The sequence below is a fragment of the Papio anubis genome, chromosome 15 (assembly GCF_008728515.1).
Source record: "Papio anubis isolate 15944 chromosome 15, Panubis1.0, whole genome shotgun sequence".
Classification (NCBI taxonomy): Eukaryota; Metazoa; Chordata; class Mammalia; order Primates; family Cercopithecidae; genus Papio; species Papio anubis.
Genome location: NC_044990.1, coordinates 6,725,167 through 6,746,823, shown reverse-complemented (window position 1 = coordinate 6,746,823; position 21,657 = coordinate 6,725,167). Strand labels below are relative to the sequence as shown.

Here is a 21,657-nt window from a genome sequence, read left to right as displayed (position 1 = left end):
GAGGAGGTTGTGCTCCTGACTTGGATGGGGCCCTGGGTTTGGATTGGACTGGCATGGGGAGTTAACCAGGTGAAGAGCTGTGGGAGCAGATTCCCAGGCCCAGGCCCCAGAGGAATGAGAGAACACTGGGAGCCTGGGACAGAGGGAGGCTGATGATCCTGCAAAGGGGGCACAGCCTGATGGCTTTTTAAAGATTTGGGCCTCATGCTACCTGCAGTCATACAATCAGACAAGGGTTTTTGCAAAGAATATTCTAAAACCAGTGTCCATCAATGGATGAACAGATACGCAAAATGTGGAATATGATTTAGCCTTAAAAACAAAGGAAATCCTGTCACATGCTATGACTGAATGAACTCTGAGAACATCATGCTATGCCAGTCACAAAGGGACAAACACTGCAAGATTCCACTTAATGTGAGGTACCGGAGCAGTCAGGTTCCTAGAGACAGAAAATAGAACGGTGGTTGCCGGGGGCTGGGGAAGGCAGGAATGGGGAGTGGCTGTTTAATGAGCACAGAGTTTCTAGTTGAGAAGATGAAGGGAGTTCTGGAGATGGATCATGGTGCTGGTTGCACAACAATGTGAATGTTCTTAATGCCACTGAACTTCAGCTTAAAAATGGTTAAGTGGTAAATTTTATGTTATGTATATTTTAACCAATTTTAATAAACAAAGAACATCCTAGCTGCCAGGTGGAGAACAGATTAGAAGGAAGGTTAGATCATGAAGAACAGAACCAGATATGATGCTTTCAGGAGTGCAGGTGAGAGACGTACCATATTCATCTCCTTAGGTAGGAATCCCCACCGAAAAATTCCTCAGGGGATGTTCTCTGTTTTCCACAATGTCTGATTGGTGTTTGTTCCAATGGAGGCTGCCTCCTTCAACCATGGGCTCCTGCACAAACCCAGCAGAGGGTTGGAGCTCTGTAAACTAGGGGCATCTGAGCTTCCACGGCATGCTGTTGGCTGTCTTTACCTGTCAGGTGGGCTGGCGCTGAGCCTGGGTATGTTTGTCATCGTAGGCCTTTGAGGATGAAAATAAAAGACTGTGGCTAGGATCCCCAGCGAATCACCTGGGACAAGTCCCTTCCACAGTTTTCAGGCTTCTGGCGATTTAAATATCAAAGTGACTAAGTGATGCCGGTCGTGGGTGGGTACCCAGACGTGGGTGTGTGGGAGATTCGACTTCCAGAGCTACACTAGACCTTCTTGGGTCTATGTTCCAGGAGGAGGAGGCCCTTCCCAGGCAGCACCCCCTTCGTCCTCTGTGTCCCTGACCAAGGCCTGAGGTGTGTCATGGTGGCCACGCTCTCCTGGGATGTTTTCGCTAGGGAGTATCTGAGGCTGGTCCCCGACCGTGAGGCAGTAGGTAAGTGGAAGTAAATACTGTACCAGCTTAAAAATGTATGTATGAGACTTGGTCTCATAGAAGTGTAATGTTCTGATTCATAAGCAAGTGTGTGTCGAGTCTTGGTAATTCCCTTCAGCCCTGCTGCCCTTCCCCATTCTAACGAAACCATAAGGCTATCTCTTTTTTTGAGACAGTCTCACTCTGTTGCCCAGGCGGGAGTGCAGTAGCTGGGATTACAGGCGCACACCACCACACTCAACTGATTTTAGTATTTTTTTTTTTTTTTTAGTAGAGACAGAGTTTTACCGTGTTGGCCAGGCTAGTCCTGAACTCCTGACCTCCCACCTTGGCCTCCCAAAGTGCTGGGATTACAGGTGTGAGACACTGTGCCCATAAGGCTGTCTGTTATCTCAGAAGTAGATGAAGCAGCAGGAAAGCTGAGGCCTCTGTTTCAGAAGCCACACATCTGTGTATCAAATGCCATGATCATGAAAACCTCAGGCCTTAAATCCCAGACTTGGAAGAAAAGTGAGCAGTCACAGCCAGTTGTCCATACTCTGGAAGAGATAATGATGTATTTGGCTCAGGAAAGAAGACAGTCAGAGAGTCTGAGTCCTTCACCAACCGGTTCTGGCCATTGGCAAGCCGTGTCACCTATCTGGGCCTATTTCTTTATCGGTACAAAAATCCAGAAGGTCATGCACTACCCCTAAATCCAGGGGGACACACACTACCCCCCAGATCTAAGGGGTCACAAGACACTCCTAAATCTAGGGGATCATACACTATCCATGCAAGCCAGATGGTTGTCCATGGACCGTGAAGTTGGAAAACCCTCAGTTGAATCGTTCTTTCCAGCTCTGATACCCTGAGTCTGTCCCCGACATATCTGCACTTCCTGCAAATTGCAGCCCAATTCTTGCCTCCATACGGATGCTACCTTTGCTGGAAGGACAGTGTGGGGCAGTGGGAAGGACACAGCATCAGGGGTCAGACAGAGGCAGGTTTAGAAATCTGAGCCAATCGCACCTTAGCTTTGTGACATCAGGCAAGCTATTTAACATCTCTGAGCCCTGATTCCTCATCTGAAAAATCAAGATAAACAATATCTTTCAGGGCTATATTCAGGATGAGAAATAAAACGGAAACCACCCAGCACAGTGCCAGACACACATAAACGGTAGCATTAAGGCATATTGGTTAAATCCACTTCCATCACCCCTAGCTGTGAGATGATTGGCAAGCACTAAATAAAAATTAATATTAGCTGTTATTGGGGCAGGGTTCTAGTTCTGTGCACAGGTTAAGAGGGAGTTCTTATTTTCAAGTGGGTTTTAAGGACAGCAGCCATAAATCAAAGTGCATTATGGTGCTCCAAGTTGACAAACAGAGCACAGGAAACAATCTGAAGAGCAGATGTCACAAGTAGTCGTAATTTTATACGGACAAGACTTCTTCAGTAAGCCCAAAACTTCCTTCCCACCCAATAATCTGTGTCTTCTTTTGGGAAAGAATTGTTTCAGCTCTTGGGTTCTGTGCCCACAAAGTCATTTGAGAAGAAGCATGTCATTTCCAATAAAGAAGCCCAGGTTAAAACCTGGGACTTCCCCATCCATGATGTGGCCATCCACAGGGGCTGGGTTGCTGCCGGGACAGCTGGTGGTTAATGCTATCTCGTCATTGGGGCCTATGTGGATTGGTGCTCCAGGTGCACACCACAGAGGGCTGCTACTCTAGCCAACCCCCAAAGGCCTCTGCTGGTAACCCATCAAACCAATCTGGTTCAACTTTTATTTAACAAACCGGTGAGTTTTTCAGTTGCCACGGGCTCCCAGGTTGAAGATCACATAACCTCAGCATGCTCAGATGAACCAAGCATGCAACCACTCGCGGACCTAAGTGCTTAAGGAGCTGGGATTGAGTTAAGATGCAAACATTCCATGGCAGGATCCAGTCAGATCATGCCTCCTGGCATCACCTCATTGCAAGATCCAATCAGATCACACCTCATTACCTTGTGCTTATAAAAACCCAACCTAGCACCCAGCTCAGGGAGACAGATTTGAGCATAGCCCCCTGTTTCCTTGTCAGTCAACTCACACTAAACCTTTCTCACAGCCAAAACCCAGTGACTCAGTGTTTGGATTTCTGTTGCACACAGGCAAATTGACCCACTTTGGTTTGATGACATGCTTTGCTCCCAACGAGCAGTGCACAGGCCTGGGCCAGCCTTCCAGATGAGTCCTCAGTAGAGCTGCTCACCCTTTAACACAGATTCTGACTTCGTAGTTTGGGGATTGCAGAGCCTGAGAGTCTGCAGTTCTCATGAGCTTGTAGGGGGTGCCCACGGACCCAGAGTCCTTATAGGGGAGATGGCTCTTTCTTGAGACTCTCCTAGATGAGTCCCAGGCAATCCAGGCAGAGGGGAGGCCCTGGAGCTGCCTTGGTCATGCCGCAGAGACCATGGGATCTCCACATTAGTACTAGCATACCGGGTATTCTCAATGAAAAAGAGAAAGGAGGCAATGGCTCACACTTGTAATCCCAGCACTTTGGGAGGCCGAGGTGGGAGGATCACTTGAGACCAACAGTTAGAGACCAGCCTGGACAACACAGGGAGACCCTCATTTCTCCAAAAAGCAAAAAATTAGCCAGTCATGGTGGCACACCCTGTGGTCCCAGCTACTCAGGAGGCTGAGGTGGGAGGATCATTTTGGCCCAGGAGATCAAGGCTGCAGTGAGCCATGACTACACCACTGCACTCCAACCTGGATGACATAGTGAGACCCTGTCTCAAAAAAAAAAGAAAAAAAACCTCAAAGGATTTAAGGAAATGGATGTGTTTTCAAGGCTAAAATAAAGCTATTTTGGAGGAAGTTCTACCTTCTAAGCATCTTTAAAGGTCACCCATTCAACTATTTAAAAAAACCAAAAAACAGAATCCCATCCGTTTCTGGTCTTTTTTTTTGTTACCCCTCCCAGGAGAAGAAACTGGAAGACAAGATTCCTGGCCCCCTTTTCCAGTTCTCCTGCAGTGCTTCCATCACACTGAGGGCGATGAACAATCTGTATCCAGACAGACCCCTCTCAGTCCCTGGTTAGCGGGAGGGGTGGCTACTGGGCTGAATTCAGATCTGTGTGATTCCAGAGTAGGACCGCCTTCCTTCTAAAGCCAACTGTCCTGTCTTCTTTTCTGCAACCTTTGCTCGTTTTATTTTGCTTGTTCGAGACAGGTTTGTTCTGTCACCTAGGCTGAAGGGCAGTGGTGCAATCACAGCTTACACTACAGCCTTGACCTCCTGGACTCAGGTGATCCTCCCATCTCAGTCTTCTAAATATCTGGTCCACAGGCACATACCACTGAGAGGTGACAATGTGCTAGCAGCCCTCACTCTCAGCGCCTCCTCAGCCTCCGGCCTCGGTGTCCACTCTGGCGGTGCTTGAGGAGCCCTTCAGCCCCCCACGGCACCATGGGTTCACTCTTGGTGTTGCACTTTATGGGTTCTGACAAATACATTACATATGTATCTACCATTAGAGTGTCCTACAGAACAGTATTACTGCAGTAAAAATTCCCTGTGCTCTGCCTATTCATCCCTCCCTTCTCCCTAACCCTAGGCAACCACTGATCCTTTTATTGCCTCCATCGGTTTGCCTTTTCCAGAATGTCACATAGTAGGAAATCAACCCCATGCTATTTTGTTAACTAGTTTTCGTTACTGATGTAAGCCAGAAACGAAAATGAAATTGGCAGATCCAAGCTGGCCTGACATTGGGACAGTTGCTCATTCTCTTTACGCTTCAGTTTCCTTATCCATAAAATCAAAGGGGTGGCAAGCTGAATTCAGACGTGCCTCAGCACTCAAGGTTGGTACGAATTAGTTTAACTCTTGAAGGCAGGACCGGTAACATTCTTCTAATCCCAGCTGCCAAAACAGGATTTGAAACGTAGTGGGTGCTCAGTAACTGAATAGTGAATGAATTTTACTTACATTTTTAGTTTAATGGTCATAATTTATCCAAACATTAAAGAAATTGATATTGCAATCTATATGAATTGATATCTCCAGAGAGTTTGACTATAAATTTCAACATGACCCCTTATTCTAATTGTAAATATAAATTAAACTCTACTAAATTTCTCTACCAAAAAGTGCAATTATCAAAGGTACAAATGCATCACAAGAATAATATATGTGATTAATACTTCACGTGATTAAATGCCGGAAAGATGTGGATTTTGTTTAGGGGCTACTAAACCATTACTATTTTACAAAGAAAGAAAATTGGATAAAACTCACTTAGCTCATCCCTGGGATTACAGACATAATTATATAAATAAATCCCACATCACTGATGTTTCACAAAATTAAGATTCACTAACTAAGTACTTCCCACAACCTTTATAAGTTATTTTCATAAGTTTCTAATAGGAGTGGTGGACACAGTTCTTTCTTAGCCCTGCTGTAAACCATATAATAAATCTATCATAGACAACTGGTATACTTGAGGTTTCAGCATGTATTTGCATTGCCATAGGAAACAGCCCTTTCTTGGTCAGTTTTTGGAGCTAGGTTCCTGAGATAAACCATCACGGTCTTTGTCTACATGGTTATGAAACCGACCCAGTCGTCCCAGAGATAGTTCTTTTGGATAAACATAGAAATGGACCTTTCTGGCTGGGTGCAGTGACTCACACGTACAATCCCAGCACTTTGGGAGGCCGAGGTGGGAGAATTTCTTGAGCTCGAGAGTTTGAGACCAGCCTGGGCCACATGGCAAGACCCCATCCCTACTAAAAATACACACACAAAAAATTAGCAGGGTATAGTGATGTGTACCTGTGGTCCCAGCTACTCAGGAGGCTGAGGTGGGAGGATAGCTTGAGCCCAGGGGCCGGAGGTTGCATTGAGCCAAGATCCTGCCACTGCACCCCAGCCTGGGTGACAGGGTGGGTCTTTAAAGCTTGAAATTTACATTTGCTTTATCTTAGTTCCTTCCTCAGGAAAGGACCGCCAGGTTTCTCAAAAACTATCAAAGATCTCAGCCTCAGCAGATCACTGCATCCAGACAATGAGAGCCAGGCCCCTCCTTAGTTCCTATTTTCTAACACATTGTTACATTTCTTCCCTGCTACATAAACTCCTAATTTTAGTAGGTCAGGGAGATGGATTTGAGACTGATCTCCCATCTCCCTCCTGTCTCCTTGCCTACAGCACCCAATTAAAGCCTTCTTTTTTTGGCAGTAATCGTCTCAGTCATTGGCTTTCTGTGCAGCCAGCAGCAGGCCCTAAACAGAACCCCAGACTTTTCAGTAAGTTACTTTTTTTTACTACTTTTTGCCATCACATTCTTGCATTTTGTATTTCTTCACTTAACATTATAACATAACGCTTCTATATTACACAGTGTTCACGTTTAGAGAAGGCGGCCTTTTTACTGCCTTCTACTGAACCAGCCACTCATGGTACTTGCCAATCCCACGGCCTCTACTGAACATTCTCTGATGGCCCCCAGTCAGGGACACTGGAGGACGGGAGGCTGTGCTCTGGTGCACACCCTCACACTTCTGCTTTCACCTGTTGGACTGTCTTCTAACCAAAAGTCTGTTGTGTTTGTCCCCATACCTGTTCTTGCCATCATATTTGACTTTATAATTGCTAAATTTAATTAAATATTACATAAACCATTAAAATGTGAGTGCAAAAAGAACTATAAAAACTAAGTTGCAAATTTCAACAACAATGAGTCACTGAAAATTAAGGCTACTGAAATGGATATAGTGAGATAACTATAAAAGCCTGGGGGGAGGGGAATCTAGGTGATTCTGCATTCATATAGGTCTCCAAATGTCTTTAATTTCTTATACCATGGTAGTGTATAGATGTGATTATGCACAAGATAATGTGGAAGTCCAGGCAGCAGACTTACACTGGAAGAAAAGTTTGATTCTAAACTGAAAGACAGGAAAGTAAATGTAATTGTATTCTTGAAGTAAAAATAAATATTTAAAATATGTTTTTTTAAAAAATCACTGGTTTCAAGTTAGTTGCACAAGAGGGATTTATTTTAAAAAGTACGTTAACATTCCCATGTGTGGATGTATCATAATTTAGTAAACCTGTAATTAATTTTTGCTCCATTACACTATTTGCAAGTTTCTAAAAACGTAGTACTACACCGAATACTTTTCATACATGCGGTTTTTTGCTTGTTGACTTTTAGGATAATATTAGAGTAGGCACGATTTCTGCTTCCAAGGATATAAATACCTTTCTAGATTGTGGTAAGTACTACCTTTTTGCTTTCCAAAAGAGTAATAGTTTCATCTTCTTAACAGTAGTCTAGTGGGTTATGTTTTGGTTATCTATTATTACATAACAATCTAACTTTATAGCTTAAAGCAACCACTGACTGGTCAAGGTGGCTCGCACCTGTCATCCTAGTACTTTGGGAGGCCAAGGCAGGAAGATGGCTTGAGGCTAGCCCTAGTAACATGGTGAGACCTCGTCTCTATTTTTAAAATAATTTTTAAAAAGCGACCACTATTCCACTAATTCTTATGTTTACAAGGATTGATCGGGGCTCAGCTTGGAAGGTTGGTTCTGCTGCTGCTGCTTAGGCTGGGCTCGCTTGGGACTGCTCATTGAAGCTACAGGCTGAAAGCACCTGGGCACATCCTGAGTCTCTGGCATGACATCTCCAGGCTCTGACATGCTTCCAGCCTTCTGGTAAATAAACTGCCAAGGTAAGAATGAGAGGGAGGCAGAGAATTCAGGAGTGTGAGAAGGACAGATTACCTTTAAGATCAAACCTTTCAGTCTACATAGCTCTGCTCCCCTCCCACCTCACCCTCACCCTGGCCTCATTCCACCTGAAGGAGGGGAGATGAAACCATCACAGTGCAAAAGTCAGAAGATGGACCTGAAAACCCAAGATAGACTTACTGGATTTCAGGGGCATGGAAGCCCTTATTTATTTCAAGAACCTTGCTTTAGGAGTCCAGATTACCCTTGAAGCAGTGGGAGTAGAATACTTCTCTGCAAGCCTTTGTCTGCATTCATTCTGATCCCCACATTTGAGTGTGCAATCAATAATTACTACTTTCTTTTTTAAACACGACTTCGGCAAAGCTGGAGTGTCACCAGTATAAGAGGCGACTCGAAACAAAGACCAAAATGTATAAATAGCCCCTCTGAAAGCACAACAAAGGCTGGGCTGTGACCTCCACAGAGGAATCAATATTTCAAATGAGGCTCTGTGCTTCTGGGAGCACAATTTGAATCACCCAGCCCATCTCCACCCTCCTCCTCATCAGCTTCCTCTCCACTTCCCCACTCAACACAAAAGAACAGTGCCAGAAAGCTCAACTATCACCAAATAAGGTCTCTGGCAGCACTGCCACGCTGTGGCTCTCAGCTGAGACCTTCTGGAAGGAACATGACCCTCAGCAGAGGACCATGGCATCAGGCCTACATTTAGGAAGTTGGCAATGTCTTCAGAATGTAATTGGAAGAGTTCCAAATGATTAACCTGTCAAAAACTATCTCCCCAGGTGCTGACCTGAAATTTTTCCTGGGTGTAGAATGCAGACAGAAGAGAAGATAGGGGCGAGTTATGGGTGAGAAGACATTAAACTGTGAGAGAGGAAAGACAGCCCTTTGTAGGGAGGCAATTTCAGGGGCCATCAAACATCAACTTCACCTTCCTCTCTGCCTCGTCCATTCTGGCCTCTGCTGTGGTCCTGCTGAAGGCTTTCTTACAGGTCAGACTCAAGGTTCATGGTTCTTTTGTAGCAGTTCCAACATTACCAGTTTGTAGAAACCCTGAACCTGCCCCCCCCCCCGACAGCACTTCATGTAATATTGTATCATAAAGCAATAATAACAATAATGTGGTATCTAACATTTAGGAGACACCCTAGCTATACGTTAAAATCACTATCTTCATTTTACAGACAAGTGGGAAACACTTGATAACCCGCCCAAGGTAACAGCTAGTGAATGTCCCAAGTCCAGTTTTCCCTGATAGCAAAGCCCAGGCTCTTTCCCGTGTTGTCAGGGAGCTGGTGTTGAGGAAAGGTGCTGACGGGAGGCAGGCCGGGAGGACCCTCAGGCCCGGGAGAGCTGCTCAGTGTCCACCCCTCTAAGAACGCCATATGCACACCCTGTTGTTTGAGTTTGTCTGTTTTCCTAGGGAAGAGCAGCCGAAATGGCAGCCACTGGGCAGTGCAAGTAGGTGCCACCTAGGACATACTGCCAAAACTTGAGCTTTCTTGAAGCAATATTCTAAAAGGAATGTTGTGTACTTCATTTTCCTCCTCATGTGCCTCAGACTCTGGACAGCAGTGATCAGAGCTGGACCATCAGTTTCAGTTGTGGATTACTACTGATAACTCCGCAGACTCCGGACAGCAGTGATCAGAGCTGGACCATCAGTTTCAGTTGTGGATTACTACTGATACTCCGCAGATGATCAGAGCTGGACCATCAGTTTCAGTTGTGGATTACTACTGATAACTCTGCAGACTCCGGACAGCAGTGATCAGAGTTGGACCATCAGTTTCAGTTGTGGATTACTACTGATACTCCGCAGACGATCAGAGCTGGACCATCAGTTTCAGTTGTGGATTACCACTGATACTCCGCAGAGATCTTTAGCCGTCACCCTAAATCAATCATGTTCAACCAAAGCTTTCATTATCCTAATCATAAAAGTCACAGAACCCTTTTTCCCTTTTTATTTTTTTGAGACAGGGTCTTGCTGTCACCCGGGCTGAAGTGCAGTGGCACCATCATAGCTTACTGCAGCCTCCACCTCCTGTGCTCAAACGATCCTCCTATCTCAGCCTCCCAAAGTGCTGTGGGCTGGGCATTATCCTAATAATGAAAGCTTTGGTTGAACATGATTAAATCTGCTTTCTAGATTGAGAATTTTATACCATTTATTACAGAGTCTGCTTAAATATAATTTTATACAACAAACTACAGTGATAGGCGTTGCGAGGTTCATTATTATTTCTCTTTTCAGGAAGGCTGGGTGGAAACTCTTTGCGGCCTGGACTCTTCAGTGTACACATAGAAGTCAAAAACCCTCAGATTAAGTATTTTAGAGAGATCTGGGATCAAGAGATTAATACTCTCTTACATGTGTGTATGCCTTTATAGTTTCCAAAAGAGTTTATCTTTTTGACCGTTGCAATTCCATGACATTATTATCTCATTTTATGGATGAAAAAGCAGGGGACCAGACCATCAAAATTACTTGCTCGAGGACCCGCGGCAGGTGAAATACGGAGTTGGGAAATAAATCCAGGTCCTCTGACTCCCACTGTGAAGTTCTTTCCTGCACACTAGACACAATTTTGAGAATAAAGGAAACACCAGTGTAAATATTCCTTCATAGTAGGTGATTTCCAGGATCACGTTTCTAACAGTATTTTTGAGATGTCAAGGAAGTTCTGGGCTTATACTCACTTTAAGAAATACCTAGGTATATATTCAGTTGAATAAGAATATATTATTATTACTTAGATAACATAGGACACTATTATTTTAGCTACCGTTTATAGAGCAGTAGCTAAGAGCATAGACTCTGGAGACAGATTCCCTAAATCCTGATCCTAGCTCTGCCACCTCTTAGTTGGGTGACCTTGGACAAGTTACTTAATCTTTCTGGCCTCAGTTTCCTTACCAATGAAAGGATACATAACAAGAACAATACTACTAAATTACAGACCTTTTAATGAGAACTAAATGAGTCAGTATATGTAAAGTGCTTGCAAGAGTGACTGGCACAACATGGTACATACTGTATGCATTGCGTGTGCATGGATGTGTAATATTTATTTATTTATTTACTTTTTTGAGACGGAGTCTCGCTCTGTCGCCCACGCTGGAGTGCGGTGGCGCAATCTCGGCTCACTGCAAGCTCCGCCTCCCGGGTTCACGCCATTCTCCTGCCCGCGATTCGACTACAGGCGCCGCCACCGCGCCCGGCTAGTTTTTTGTATTTTGTTTAGTAGAGACGGGGTTTCACCGTGTCAGCCAGGATGGTCTTGATCCTGACGTCGTGATCCGCCCGCCTCGGCGTCCCAAAGTGCTAAGATTACAGGCGTGAGCCACCGCGCCCGGCCCATGCTATTTATTAATATACGCCCTGAAGCCGTTTTGCTTTTAGGCTGAGGCCAAGTGGGATCCGGAGGAGGCCTTAATTTAGAGCGGGACTCCTGGGTGTTGAAGCCCAGTTTTCTGATCCAGAATTCTCTTCCCACAAACAAGGCAGAATTCCTCCATCAGAAAGACCAGAGAGCTAGGGCCCCGAAAAGGAGTGGGCTGACCCAGCCCTTGTCTTAGAGGCAGGACAAGGCCAAAGGCCCCCGGGGGAGCAGACATGGGGGAGCTATGCAGGTGGGGAAGGCCAGGCAGTTCCCGCTAGCTGAGCACCGTAATCTGCTGCCGCTCACTTCCCTCCAATGTGTACACGTTGCTGGGTCACGGGAGGTGTGTGGCTAAGTGACAGTATCACTTCCAAGAAAGCACTGAAGCTGAAAATCAGCCAGCCAGCAAATGTGGCACAGAGTATACAACGCTACCACCCAGAGCACCACGCGGTTCTGGGCGGTGTGTGGCTCCAACCACAGGCTGCTGGGCTCAGACAGCTGCTTCCCCGGGTTGATGGAACCGGGGTGTCCCCTGTTCCAGGGCCTTTTGCTAACTGTTGGTGCCAGCTGACGAGTCCTTTCCGTTGGCAGCTCCTCTCCTGCACAGATTTCTCATCTGTAGCTTTCCTACGGCTGCGTGTGCTGCCCCCTCAGGAAAGCCATGGGTCATTTGTCATGGAATTAGGGACAAAAGTCACCAAATCATTTCGCTTCTTTCCTCAGAAGCCTAATTCCCATTTAGTACAGTATCTTATGGACAAATGAGAATTATTCAGTAGTAGCATGTGCACCCCCACACCCTAAACTAGAGAGACAGGACGTTTACTAAAGAGTTGAATGGAAGAAAAGAAATTCTAGAGGATTCTAGGACAAATTTCCAGACTCAGCTTCTACAGAGCACCTCAGACACTCCAACACTTTGCTTAGGAGTAATTTGTATAGAAAGTGTTAGCGCTAGTCCAGCCCCTCTCATGAGAATATTTTAGACAACTGTCAGTAAAAAACAGAAATCTGTCTTCTTGTGAGATAGTAAGTTGTATTGTGTGTGTTAATGAATAAAACAAATTCCATTTGCACACAGACTGAATTTATAAAATCTCTCTCACCAAAATGGATTGATACACAATCTAATGCAATATTAGCCATGTTTTCATTTTCATTTTCTGTAACATATCAGCAGTAAGCAAAATAAAGTTATGACATCTTTTGAACATAAATGTCGTGAGGATCCTGCTGTAACTGTTTTTCTAATTGCTAAGGCCAAAGTATAAAATCTGAGCACCCTCAATCCCCTGAGATATGGACTCGGTAGGGAAAACACACAGCAGATGAGCCAGCCAAAGCCTGGCTCCAGGTCCAGCAGGCTGCCATGTGGCTCCGCAGACCTCTCCACATGTTCAGAATTCTCCACTGCCCTGTGTTTTGTCTTTGAGTTTGTTACATAACAGTGCTAATGTTTCTCAGCCCCAGTTTTGTTTTTTTGTCCATACTTATTGCCTTTGCCTGTGAAAGCGGTTCTTACCCCGTAGGAGCAGACACACACACACACACACACACGTACACGCACACGCTCACACACATGGCAAAGCTCATGTGTGGGCCCTCCTGCCACGCTCCAGGTGTCCAGGAAGCAATCAAAGGTCTCGCCTAACCAGGTTGGGAGTAAGATACAGCTCCTGTGATGCCAACTGTCACTCAGCAGTTCTCTCACCCATTCAAGAAGCAAGTGGGCCAGGCAAAGTGGCGCACTTCTATAATCCCAGTGCTTTGGGAGGGTGAGGTGGAAGGATGGCTCGAGCCCAGGAGTTTGAGACCAGCCTGGGCAACATAGTGAGATCTCTTCTCTACAAAAAAAAAAATTAAAAATAAAAAATTAGCAGGACGTAGTGGCATGCACCTGTAGTTCCAGCTATTGGGAGGCTGAGGCAGGAAGATTGCTTGAGCCCAGGAAGTCAAAGCTGTAGTGAGCTGTGATTGCGCCACTGCACTCCAGCCTGGGCAACAGAGCAAAGCCCTGTCTCTAAAAAAATAAAAAGGAAAAAAAGAAGTGAACGAGAGGCCCACTATAGACAGAATAACTTCAAATCCATTCTAATTTGCAAAAAACAAAATCAAGTAAAATCAGTGGCAACTTCTATGATGTAAACTATTAACACAAATGACACACACACACCAGTGTATGATGACATGATGGCTGAGTGTGAAAGGAGGCGTGATGAATTGCCAGTGATTATAGATTATAACCTTTAAGTGATGCATCATCATGTGTGGCACACTTTTTTTTCATTAGGCCACATTATTCAGTTACATGCTGTCCTAGTAATAATTTGAAGTTGCAGTTATAATTACTAAAATAAATCCATTTTATGGTATCTGGTTTTGACTGTGAGTGTTAATACCAAAACATTTGTCCAAGTCAGTCATCAAATCTGCCTATTATATACAGAAAATGAAAGATGTGGCTAGACTGGATTTTATTTTTTGAGACAGAGTCAAGGGGAATCTGGTATTTTTAGTAGAGATGGTCAGGCTGGTCTCGAACTTCTGACCTCAAATGATCTGCCTACCTCAGCCTCTCAAAGTGCTAGGATTACAGGCATGAGCCATCATGCCCAGCCTGATACTCCTAGTTCTTAAAAAATATCACACCATACTTCAGAAAGCAAGAATGTCTGTAATACATTATATAAAATACTTTCATTTATAAAGGTGAAAATATAGAAGTTTGTATTCATTGGAGAGGTAAGCTTAGGGTATCTGGAAGATTTCCTTATATAAAACATCTTATTTCCCAAATAATACTTAAATGAGTCCTCACCATACCTGAAACAAACATGTTTTCAAATGTGGATTATAGTTCAGCACTCAGATGTGTAGATTACGTTTTCCTTGCTGACCATCAGGTAGAAACATGGCTCTGAAAACCCAAGTTCAGCATTTGATAATCTCAACTAAATGAATGATTAAACTCATTCAAAAACAAGGCCTCGTATTTATCAGAGAAATGCAGCGGAAAAACACATAAGGCCTTAGTATGATGTCGGACACTGAATATCAGTCCTAGGTAATCATACATTTCCAGTTGAGGAGCTAGAATTTACATGACTCTCTTTTGAAAGCTCAATTTCCCTAACAGTTCAGTTGTTGAACAGAAAATGCAGAGTAACAGAATTTTAAGAGCGAGCATAAAGGACATACACAGAAATCTATGGCCATCTTTCTTTGCTTACATAGAAATGCAATAAACAACTAGTCCTGCCCAGTATTATGTCCTAAATTTGAAGAAATGCACCTTCAGAGAAGGCCGCTTTGATAATTTTGAATAACTGGGAAAAGTCTACTAGGACGGCCGAGAGAAAAATTCACACAAAGAATCTTCTAGAGGTAGGAGCTCTGCATCTGACTACTGGAGTGTTCCTCCATTTCCAATAGGGATTTTTTTTTTTTCACAGATTATTTTTGACTTAGCCAAGCAGGGAGCCTATTTCAAAGCTCCCAATTTGGAAATCATGGAAGCTTTATAAAGTTTTCCACCTGCATCTCTTTTTAGGAACACAGTTCTTTATTCTCTAAGGGATGAAAACCTTTAGTATATAAAAACTTTGTTAAGCTGTCACTATCAATAGTGGGAAAAAAATAACAGTGGACAAAGAAGAAACAAATTGCATTTTCGAATAAGTTTTCTTGTAGCTCTTGTTAAAAGCTATAACCTCTGATGTTAACTAAATTTAACCCATTCTGACCCTCTTGGCGGCCCTTAACCTCTTCTTTCTTCTGTTTCCTGTGGCTGCTGGAGAGAACTAGCCCAGTCATTGGAAAAGCGTTCTCTGTAGCACACAAAGCCCAGCCTTCCTGCTACCCCATCAGGAGGCCCCGAGTCGACCGAGGGGTCAGCACCTGTGCCGAGAAGCAGGTGACAGTGAACTGCCTGTATCCTTCTTGGCAAGTTGTGAGAGTGTCTATCCTTCAAATATCACACTGCAGTTTCAGGCATTCAAGCCACTGAAGTTTAGATTTTCTTTGTGAATGCAGACTTTACACAAATTAATCTATTGCTGTTCAACTGACTGTAAAATTAGTAGATTTACTGTTGCAAAAAAAAAAAAAAAGAAGAAGAAGAAGAAAAAACTAAGAGCTTTCATTTTCACTTTGGTAAGGTCAGGGATGCGTCCTAGGCTGCTAACAAAGCAGGCTTTAAAAATCTTTGCAGCGGAACCCAGCAACTTGCAAGGTGAAAAAGCAGCAAAACAATGACTCCAATGTACAGTGGAAAGTCTACTTCCCTATACAGTAAACATCTGAAACGCCACATTTGAGGAACTTTCCAAAATGGAATAATTTGCCTTTAATTCCATTTGCTTCAAAGATGGGAAACAGAGCACACATTTATTTTATCACAAACATTCTATTTGCTGTCAGTCCTCCCCTCCTTAAATAGCCTTGTAACTACAACGTTTCACGTAAGTGTTTAAAAATAGTATAGGGTTGCATTCTTTTTTTTTTTTTTTTTTTTTTTTTTTTGAGATGGAGTCTCCCTCTATCATCCAGGCTGGAGTGCAATGGTGCGATTTTGGCTCACTGTAACCTCCACCTCCCTGGTTCAAGGGATTCTCCTGCCTCTGCCTCCTGAGTAGCTGGGACTACAGGTGTGCACCACCATGCCCAGCTAAATTTTTTTTTTGTACTTTTAGTAGAGATGGGGTTTCGTCATGTTGGCCACACTGGTCTCGAACTCCTGACCTCATGATCTGCTCGCCTCAGCCTCCCAAAATGCTAGGATTACAAGCATGAGACACTGTGCCCGGCTGGGTTGCATTCTAAATGTAAAATGCTAACTAGTCATTTCGTCGTGTTTTGCTTTCTCTACACAGTAGTCAGCCTGGCACATTTCGCGCTAGCTATCTGTTGTTCTGCATAATGTCCTATGACGGTAACAGAAATGATTTTCATTGTTTCAAAACGATCAAAGTTAACTGAATCACCCCAAAACTCAATACCTCTGACATGGAAAGACATGTCCCTGTTGTGTTCCAAATGAAACTTTTGAACCTATTTTCTGCTTCTGCGGTTGCACAAGAGACTTTTCACAGAAGATAAGTGGATCTTCCATATACAAATATTTTTATTTGGCAAATATGAAAGCTTTTTAAAAATGTATTACAATGTCATTCATTTTAGACAAATTTATTTTGCTGATTCACAACCACCACCTTTTAATGACTGAGGCCATCATATTCTGACAAGAGAAATGATTAATCCAGAGTCTAATGTTATGGGAAATCTCACAGTAAGGAAATTTATTTTGAATCTAGTAGTCTGAGAGCACACAAAGGGTTATAACACAGATGTGGTCACCAGATGTTCTCCAGCTCTACTGCAGAACCAGACTAAGTAGCAACATGATGGATTTAGGTTATGTAAAGGAAAAGACTCTCGTCTTATAAAACAATGAAATGAGAAGCTAAATCTCCTTGCCTCGAGTTTTTTCATTTTGTTTTGTTTTGTCTTATTTTAAATATAGAGATGTTTACATGTTTGGAATGGATTAATTATAGTCCTGCCTGAGGAAAATGGTAGAGATTCTGTAAGAAGGCTTTCGGCTTTAATGGTTTCTAACAGACAATAATAGACACACAATATTGGGCTGAGAGTATCTTCAGGAAGTTTTCAACGAGTTATCTAATACTCAGCCAAAGCCTCTTGCCTGCCTTGTTTCTATCTTTTGACAAGTCTGTAAACATCAGCTAAGGAGAGCATGGGCCCTCTTGGCTATTAAACTGGCCTTGTAATGACAGAGTTGCTGCCGTTTAAGATAACTGCTCTCAGCTACATTTAGTTGGCACTACATAGGATCTCACACATAATAGACTTAAATTCCCCCAGTTTTAGCAAAACTGCCCAGGTGAGAGTTTATAATCTGGGGAGGGAGGAGTATATAATCTATGAACAATTATTTGTTGAAGAATATGCTGAATATCTGAACCCACATGGGCGTTAAAGTTTGAAGATGCTTTGTATCTTCAAAATAAACCCAGAATTTTGGCTGGGCAGGGTGGCTCACACCTGTAATCCCAGCACTTTGGGGGGCCAAGGTGGGTGGATCACCTGAGGTCAGGAGTTTCAGACCAGCCTGGCCAATATGGTGAAACCCCATCTCTACTAAAAATATAAAAACTAGCCAGGCGTGGTGGTGGGTGCCTGTAATCCCAGCTACTTGGGAGGCTGAGGCAGGAGAATTGCTTGAACCCAGGAGATGGAGGTTGCAGTGAGCCAACACGGTGCCACTGCACTCCAGCCTCGGCAGCAGAGTGAGACCTCATCTCAAAAAAAAAAAAAAAAACGGGATTTTTATTAGTATTAGATTTTTAAATGAATTGTTACAGTCATTGTGGCACTATAAAGATGCAGCCCAGTGTTCAAAACTTTTTAAAGAAATCACCCACATACTGATTATTTTGTGGATCAGATATGTTGTACCTCAATGACCTTGGGCTAAGCAAGTAAATCTCACATACAATCCTATTTTGGAAGGTCCCCTCGGCGTTGGGGAAAAGTGGGAGGACTTGGAAAGCTAACAGGCAAAGAGAGGGACAGGATATTTGCATTATTCCTTCATCAGAGCAAATCACCAATATATTCATTGCAAAAGAAAGTTCATGGGCATGCTATGGAAATTAACGTAGAAATTACCATGTGGTAGAAAACATAGGCATTTTTAGAGTCACTGTGATTTGAGTCATTGAGTTTCATTTTTGAGGGGGTTAAATTATGTGTAGAAACGATAACATAATTGGGAAAGCGCTACACATTTCTCAGAGTCCTCTTCTATGTACATAATGGAGTAGTTTACAAAAGATCTGTGGCATATTAATATCACTTCCCCAAACCAAAGTCATCTTTATTCAAGGATCTTCAAAGTCTGCCCCCACCAAGTAGAGTTCAAGGCTCTCAATGACTCCTTAAAAGCTGCCAAGTGGCCTGGCGTGGTGGCTCACACCCGTAATCCTATCACTTTGGGAGGCCGAGTGGGGTGGATCACCTCAGGTCAGGAGTTCGAGATCGGCCTGGCCAACATGGTGAAACCCCGTCTCTACTAAAAAAATACAAAAAACTAGCCGGGCGAGGTGGCGGGCGCCTGTAGTCCCAGCTACTCGGGAGGCTGAGGCAGGAGAATGGCGTGAACCCGGCAGGCGGAGGTTGCAGTGAGCCGAGATCGCGCCACTGCACTCCAGCCTGGGTGACAGAGCGAGACTCCGTCTAAAAAAAAAAAAAAAAAAAAAGCTGCCAGGCTCCATTTCGGCTGGAGGTCAAAGGAGAGTTCACGGGAAAAGACGAAAAAAAAGGCTTCTCTCCCTCTGTGAGCATGTCTGTAATGGTCATCCCATTTCTGCATGTCTCCTCCCAGGAACTAAAGCACATCTTCTAGGTCTGGAGACATCTGACAATGTAAATCTACAAAGCTTCTTAAACCACCTGCTCTGGACACAGCTGCCTTCAAAGAGGGACTGCAAATGGATGCTGGGCGGTAGCTTCAGTTACCAACGATTACATGGTGTCAATCTATCTGTACTATTACCTTAGCAATTTTTAAGTCTTTAGTTTGGGCATTAAATGTTTCAGTTACTTGTACATACTTCACATCCTTTAATGTTTTCATGGACTCGTAACTTTACTGTTTCACTACTTCAGTCTAGCGATGCAAGGAACATTTAAAATGTTTGCCTGGGCTTTGGGTTTTTTCGCTTTTTTTTTTTTTTTTCCTTGATTCTGCTACTAGTTGTGTGACCTTGGGCAAATTTGTCTCAGTTCCCTCATCTGTAAAATGGGTAATAATAGTAATTGGCTCATAAGGCTGTCCTTAAGATTAAATAACTTGAGATATGTTCAGTGCGTAGAACAGTGTCTGGCACATAGGTAAAAGCAATCATAAGTGTGGACAATTATAATTGCTGAGCACCTAACTCTCCCCAGGTATTGTGCTACTCACTCTATCTCCGAATGTACATCACACAAAATATCTTGGCATTGAGAAATAATTTTGATAGAATGAAATGAATCCTTAATTCTTCTTGATTAACTTGGAAACAGCCAAGATAGCACACCTGGACTTTCGGTCTCACACAAGAGTTGTTTCATCACCTCCCTATTTTAACAGTGAGCGTCGAGCTACCAGCAGCTAAGGAGGAAATGGAGATTTCGTCTTTGCTCTCAAAGAACTATTTAAAGCTGAAGTAGTTTTGTCATCTGTAATAAAAGAGGTAATGCTGATTCAAGGAGTTAATGAGAAATAAGACAACGCCTTCCAGTGGACAAGTAGCCAATAAATGTTAGTTTCTCTTCATAGCAGGAATCCAAACATTCCAGGTATGACGCCAGATTAGGCGGCTTCACGACTGTGGATTCGCAGTCAGCCCTTGAGGAATTTCTTATTGAAGGAGGAGGCGGGAAGGGCGGCCCACACCCCCAGCACCCGGCTTTCGAGCGGGCTCCACGGGTCCGGGTCCGGGTCCGGGTCCGTTTTCCCCTTCGCCAGCTGAGGCCCCGTTCGAACCTCTCCCAACTACAACGCGGAGGCTCTGACGCCCCGGCCCCAGCTGGCTTCGTTTTGCCTCCGGGAGCCGCGCTCCACCGGGGACCCAAGGGGAGCCGTTCGCACTCCGAAGCTGTCTGCTCACCTGCAAATCGGAGATAGCGCCCTTTCACTCACGATCCTTATAAAAGAAGCTTATAAAACACTTTATTCAGTGTCACATTAAAAAGACGTTTATAAAAGCTATTTATAAAGCCCTAGTGGGAGACCGAGATTGGTGTGAATGTAATATAACTGGAGGAAGGGCTGCTCCGATTGCTGCAGAAATTTGACATTAGATTCACCACACCTGCGGAGCGGCGGGAGCCAGGTGAGCAGCAATTTCCCCTCAAACACTTCCGCCGCGCCCTCCGCATTTTCTGTCGGCGGAACTGCATCCCAACTGTAGAAAACCGTGGCTCCACCCACCACCTCTCCTTTAAAGGACGCGGGATGAAGCCCCGCCCACTACGGAGAGCGAAGGGGACTCCCCACGGAGCCGCTGTACGTGCGCCCGCCAGAGTGTAACAGTCGCTTGCCCCGGCACAGGTAATGCTAAATATGAGGCGTGCGGAGCGGTGTGCGGACCAGCACCGGGAGGACGTGATCTCAGGGGGCGCCCCTGTAGAGGAGGCACCTGGAAGGTCACGGTCACCCCGTCCTGCCGGTACCGAGGGCGGAGAGGCCCCGCAGGTCCTGCCGCAGAGTCGGGGGGTTTTCTGCCGGGCTGTAATGCCATTTTCAGGGAGGCCGCTGCACGAACTTTCCAAGGATGCTAGACCTAGAGTCGGCGCCGGCCCTGGCCCTACTGAGCTTTCCTAGTTCTGCCCCGCCATGCGCGCGCACGCACGCACGCAGTACGTCCTTACGTCCCGTCTCTAACCCGGACGCGCCGCCGGTGGCCTTCTCCAGGTGGGCGTGGCCGCCGTGTTACCCACGACCAGATCAGGGGCTCCCGGAAGTGCTCGTGCCCCTTACTGCCTGGCACCTCTGGGGCAGAACAAGCCAGGCGAAGGGCGCCTGCGCAGGGAAGCCTGAAGAAATGCATTGTTCTTGCTGCCTGCTGCTGCGGGAGGAGACCTTATGGGGGAAGGTCGCTAAGTGACTGGGATTTATTTTCTCATTTATCATTTAGTAGGCTGCGTGGCTTAAGACTTGAACGAAGTAAACCAAGTTCTCTTACTGAGAAGTCTCAGTTTCAAGTACGTGTTGTGAAAGGCCTAAGTCTAAGAAAAGTAGAGGGAGGAGAGAAAAATCTGGAAAATCGACTATTTATTGTGCCAGGCACAACACAGTAATGAATAAGTCGATTTTGTTCCTTCGTAGAGTTTACGGTCTAGTGATGGAGAGCAGTAGTACTAAGATCATCACGAAACTGTAATTGTAATGAATGTTTTAAAGGAAAGATAAACTGGACTGTAGAAGCATTCAGTGTTAGGCTCAGTAAATTGCGGGAGGGTTGGGAGACCTGGCTTAGTTTGGGAGGTAATCAGAAGAATGCGCTAGGCATTGATCTGGCTTTTCCTAAACCAAGGACAAGAGTACTGTATTTCAAAAGCCGAATGGCCAG

At 44.6% G+C, this 21,657-nt stretch overlaps 1 protein-coding gene across 8 annotated transcripts in view; it reads left to right on the top strand.

Annotated features, from left to right (window-relative positions):
- Nucleotides 1-509: 509 nt before the first annotated feature.
- MTIF3 (mitochondrial translational initiation factor 3) overlaps nucleotides 510-21,657 on the top strand; it is a 34,686-nt gene continuing 13,538 nt past the window's right edge. For 2 of the 8 annotated variants that reach the window (XM_021929513.2, XM_021929512.2), the window contains exon 1: nucleotides 20,516-20,636. The gene's annotated coding sequence lies outside the window, so the exon portion shown is untranslated. The other 6 variants (XM_017951156.3, XM_017951158.3, XM_009191680.4 and 3 more) reach the window with 6 other exon arrangements.